Source organism: Lactuca virosa, chromosome 5 (genome assembly GCF_052849685.1).
Source record: "Lactuca virosa cultivar CGN04683 chromosome 5, Lactuca_virosa_CGN04683_v6, whole genome shotgun sequence".
In the NCBI taxonomy this organism is placed as follows: domain Eukaryota; kingdom Viridiplantae; phylum Streptophyta; class Magnoliopsida; order Asterales; family Asteraceae; genus Lactuca; species Lactuca virosa.
Window position 1 is genome coordinate 11,442,088 of NC_136430.1, and position 5,760 is coordinate 11,447,847.

The 5,760-nt window shown below is 40.0% G+C and overlaps 1 non-coding gene across 1 annotated transcript; it reads left to right on the top strand.

Annotated features, from left to right (window-relative positions):
* Positions 1-254: 254 nt before the first annotated feature.
* LOC145118039 (small nucleolar RNA R71) lies at positions 255-361 on the top strand. Its single transcript, XR_013713023.1, has one exon. It is a non-coding gene; the product is annotated as a small nucleolar RNA R71 (small nucleolar RNA).
* Positions 362-5,760: the final 5,399 nt, after the last annotated feature.

Genomic DNA, 5,760 nt, shown 5'->3' on the forward strand with positions numbered 1-5,760 from the left:
TTTTATCCATCCTCCTATCCATGGTTTTCAACATTGCCATAACTGCCGACAAATCTTCTGAAGCTGCATAAGCTGATCCCCTTGTCACATCATTCCTTGGATTGTGGTATTCTCTAGAGTGTTTAGAGAATTCTTCAATTAGTTGCTTTATCACCAGGGGTGCCTTCTTTGTGAGCGGTCCTTGCGAGTCAAGTAATTTCCTTGTTGTCACATTTACTCCATCATAAAAAATGGAGACTTCTTGTTTACTATTAAGATCATGATGTGGGCAATTCCTTAGTAAGATTTTGTACCTCTCCCATGCTTCATAAAGTGATTCTCTGGCTTGTTGCACAAAATTAGCTATAGCTTTCTTCAACTTGGCTATCTTTGATGGTGGGAAAAATTGATCAATAAACTCTTCTTTCATTCTAGCCCATGTGGTGATGGATCCTGGAGGGAGTGATTTTAGCCAATCTTTTGCAGCGCCTTTAAACGTGACCGGTAACATGCGAAGCAGAACGGTGTCGCGGGCCACATTATGAAAGTTAAAGTAATCGGCTATATCATTGACCTCTTCTAGGTGCTTGTATGCGTCTTCGTGATCTTTTCCATAGAACGGATTTTCTTTAAGTTGGGCGAGTATGTGGCCTTTAAGTTCGAAGTTGGCATTTTCTGGAATCACGGGTTGCACGAGTCCCAGACCGGTGTCTTCACGCATCCTCTTCTTCCACTCGCCCATGGTAACTTCATCGATGTTAGCCATGGTGTCGCCGAATCCGCCTTCTATATCGCTACCTTCTTCAAATTTGCTTTCTTCCTTTTCGTATTCGTACACGATGTCTTCCTTGATTGGGTCTTCATTTTCCAAGGAAGAGGTGTTGGATGCTCCTCATTTACTGCTCTTTTTCTTGCTAAAAACGGATTTGAGATTCTTCAAAGGTGAGTTCTTTGACGATGCGGATTCTCCAACGGTTTTGCCTTTGTTATACCTTAAAGTAGCTTCCGGGTCTTCAAATGGTGGAGTTAAAGGTGTATTGCTTCCTCTGGTCATAAACACTCTGCAATTAAAGCAACAAAAACGCGTAAAAAGAACAAAAACGAAACAGAAAGAAAATAAAAACGAAACTGGAAATCAGCACTGAACTCGCCGAGTAGGTTCGACTGCACTCGGCGAGTACACTGCCTAAAAGCCTAAAAACAAATAAAAACAAATAAGAATCAGTTAAATACTAAAACTTAACCTAATTACTGAATTACTGAAAAAAAAGAACTTTGTGCAAGATAAGCTCACACAAAGGATCGATAAAACTAGAAATTAGAATTAATTTTTGAACCGTTCCCCGGCAACGGCGCCAAAAACTTGATGTGTGTAAAACCAACTCGTTTTATTCCTACTCTAAAAATATAATTTAAACACACAAAGACAGTGAACTTGTCTTTTAATGGTATAGTTGAATAAGTAGGGTGTCGAACTCGAGGAACGTAAATTAACCTAATAACTAATTTTAACCAACAAGTAATAAAAGTAAAAGGGTTTTCTCTAGTTTTACAAGACTAGAAACTTAGACATACTAACTAACACACAATTAACTAATCAACTAAAACCAAGTAAAAATTCACCAAATTTAATAAAAGGTTTCTGCTTAGGTTCAACTCATTCACTCCTATGGTTAATTTTATGGCAAAGCAATAGATTAATTGTTATTGGTTACCGACTAAAGTGATTAGATTCGCATTCGCTATTACCAATCCTTAGAAAATCAATTAATTTAAGTAGTGATCAAGTGTTTAAGCTAATTAATTCCCTAGTTCAATTATTCGGATTAAATAAGACTTGTAATTGGTTAATCAAATTACTAATTCAATTAGCCTCTTGTTGTTGGTTTATCAACAAGCTCACACATTAATTTACCCATTCTCTAACTAATCCTAGTTTCATATTCACTAGTCCTAGGCACATAACAAAGTGTTCATATAAATCATATGAGGTAAACAATTAAGAGATGTTCATGCAGCCTAATTGCCTTCCTATTAACAGAGAATAGTTATGGTTAATGCATAAGGATCTTTAACAAGCTTAATTTAACAAAATCACTAATTAACAACTAATCAAACCATAAAATTAATCCATAAGAGTAAAATTGTCTTCCCAAAACAGAAACTAGTAAATTTAGCTCATCATTACAGTAGTCAAAAAGCTAAAAACGAAAGTAATCAACTCAAACATTGTTCAATTTAAAGATAAAGTGGAAAATTAAACCTAAGTTGCCTTGAATCTCTTAAGAATGAGAGATTAGGGTTCTTCTCACGTTCTCCAGGTCTCCAAGGGTTTCCTTAGTCGCAAAGTTTCTTCCAGAAAAGCCAGAAAGATCCTCCAATCGGATTTATTGCTTCTATTTATAGATAACTCAAAACAGAGGCTACTCGTCGAGTACACAACCAACTCGCCGAGTACCCTTTGAGAATTCGTGTACGGTAAGGACTTTACGTGTTGCTTTGCGAATCTTCGTGGAAACTCGTCGAGTAGACGATTGGACTCGCTGAGTAGCTTCAGGTTTGTACTCCTTTCTTCATTCTGCAACTTCTAATTGCATCTCCTTCCTCCTTTTTGCTCCCGAGCATGACTTATGGACTGAAAATACAATTTAAACATTATTAAGTACCTTTTGTCCATAATATGCAAATAATTAGCTAATAATTGATAAAAAACTATACTAAATATATGGCTAAATATTCAAATATCAAAATACCCCACACTTGACTTTTGTTTGCCCCCAAGAAAAACTAAATTTTTGCACACTGGAATCACATGAGACAATCCCAATCAAACCCAGCCATTATGCCAAGACCGCAATGCATGCATTTGTGTCTAAAGTTTTTCCTAAGGACCCCCCTCAGTTCTAAATACTCGCAATCTTCATAAACACTCGCCCACTTCTATTGAACAATGCTCATTTTATGCATCCCTCCGAATCCATCCACAGAAAACCTCCTAGTCTCAAGGTGTTTTTGGTTGAGCAACCCAAGCATACATAATCTAAAAATTACAATTTTTCGATACCACTATGGAGCTTTTTGGAATTCTTCACCTTCTTGATAATTTGAACTTTGATTTCTTTGAATTCTTCAAATTTGCCACCTTTTTTATTTTCTTTGGTTTTTGGGTATCTTCAACTTTTTGGAATTTCTTTAGAATTTTTGATCTTTGAACTTCATACTTTGTACTCCAGAAATTCTTCAAACTTTTCTTGTAATTCTCTCTTTTTTGTACTCTGTGATGGTCGGGAATCGTTACATCCCGATCGGAGAAGTAATGTATGCATATATTTATTGATCATGGGGCGTGAGTTGAGTATCAGATTGGAGATGAGTGGTTCCAATTCTTCCATTGAATCAGGCTCCCGAGCTTGAGTTTGGCTCGATTGGTGTAGTGAGTAGGCAGGATGAGATTCCGGATTTTTCCGGATGGGTTTCCTTTTGAGAGGTAATGGTTTTTATTTGACGTTTTAGACCTTTGCAGGTCAGTTTGTTGGTTTGGGAAGGACCACGAGACGCATGAAACTAGTAGATGGTAAACGACAGAGGTCGGAGGTGAGACAACTTTAGATGGGGTTGTAGTGATTTGCTTGAGGTGGATCGAACTTCGTGACTTTGTGTGTCATGACGGGTTGTGATAGCTATTATGAGCAGGAGTCTGTAAAGTCGTTTTTAATGGGTGTGCAAGGATAGCCTTGGAGGTTCAACTATTGGGTCGAGAGCTGACCTGGTGCCCGGTGTTGGGAGAGATATTTGAGAGGGAGCGGGGGCTTATGATTATAGATGTCGGAGGAGTTCCGAGCAGGCATGATCATTTTCTTGTGCCTGAGGACAGAGTATTGAGGTTCATTTTCCAGATGAGTTCTAATAGCTGTGCAGGCGGTGGGTCCTTGGTGGGATGTGACCTTTCTGTTCCTTTTGAGCTACGATATGGAACGATTGGTATATCTGACATTAGTGATAGGTAACCAATTATCGGTTAACAACTTTTTTCCATCAGTCGTAACAAGAAAACCAGAGTTGGCAGTGTGTATCGGGGTCGGTTATTCCATGAGCGAGTAACATGAAGATATCTTTCATGGGTGGTCTAGCAGGGAGACAGACCACTAGAGTTTCTAGGTTCTGGAGAGTTGGAACTGGTACGCAGCGGCAGAGGGGTCCGTCCTGCTTCAGGATTGGCAGTTCCTGATTAGGTTCGGGTGTCTTGGAAGGGAGGTAGTTGTATGATATGAGATTTTTGGTGGTGCTTCTCGGGTTATTGGGTTTGATCTATGTGTTGTCAAGGAGCGATTTCGAGGGCGAAATCTAATTCAAGTGGGGGAGAATTGTAACACCCCGAATTCTGGATGAGAAATTTAAGAGTTATAATGCACTTTGGGGAACCTACTCGACGAGTTGGTTGGTCCCGACTCATCGTGTAGGGGCTGAGCTGGCCACGCTTGTTTTTAAGCCTACTCGTCGACTCGAGGGGCTGGACTCGACGAGTTGAGTATGTATTGAGAAAACCCTAATTTTAGGGCTTGCGACCTATTTAAGTGCCCTTAAGCCCTCATTTCCGCCTCCCTGACCATTTAGAAACACTGAGAGAAACCCTAGGAGAGCTGTAGTCGTTGTGAGGGAGAGAGAAAGGCTAAAAATCTTGTGTTCAAGTGCATTTTTAGAAGAGGAATGAAGAGCAAGAAGGTTTGGAAAGAGAAGAAGGTTTGGAACGAGAAGAAGCTTTGGGTCCAGTGTTCTTTTGGTGCTAGCTGTCAATTAGAGGTAAAAAGATATCTCCTTGATCATTCCTTTTGTTAGATCTCTTTCTAGAGAGTTTTAGGGCTTTATCCCATCCATCTTTTGGTTTGGAGTTGTTGAGTTGGTCATGGGAGTAGAGACTAGAGATCTGAGCTATATGAGTCCCTATGAGCCCAAAGATTCGATCTTTATTAAGCTTTGGGCAAGTCTTCAAGCATAAAGACCCTTATGGAGCTTATTTTGGCATGTTGAGCCCCATATGCCATGCATGAACGTAAAGCTTGCAGCTTTACGTGATGATTCATCCTTGGGAGGCTAGATCCGGAGTACAAGACTTTAATTCTGTCCAAAATCGTCTGAATGAGAAAAGAGACTTAAGGGACTCGACGAGTTGATGAGATAACTTGACGAGTCGGTTAGGGTTTACCCCGATGGTTTAGACGCGTTGCAGACTCGGCGAGTTGACGAGACAACTCGACGAGTTGAAGGGGTTTTACCCGTCTTTGGATTCAGAGCGGACTCGACGAGTTGATGGGAAAACTCGACGAGTAGGTGGGGTTTTCCTGGCCTTCTGGACACTGCATGGACTCGACGAGTTGGCTAGCAACTTGGCGAGTTGACTCGGGCTTTCACAATGTAAAGAGTTTTGGGATACACGACGAGTTCATGAGCTATACTCGGCAATTTGGGTCAACATGGGCTATTGACTCGAGTGTTAATTTATGTTGTCTTTAGGTTTTGGTCAAGTCAGGGATTATGTGGACCATAGAGGGGTAAAATGGTCTTTTACCCATCCCAAGAGAAGATAGAAAATAGCTTGGTTTATTTAGAGTTGTTATTGAAGTGCTAATTAGAGATAATTATCGTATGTGATTAGGCGGAGGCTAGATCGGTGTTTCGTGTACGAGATTCATTTGTTTGCTTGCGAGGTGAGTCTTCTCACTATACTTACCTTGAGTGGTAATTTGTGTGATCGGAGGGTCTTGTATGCTATTATTGAGTATT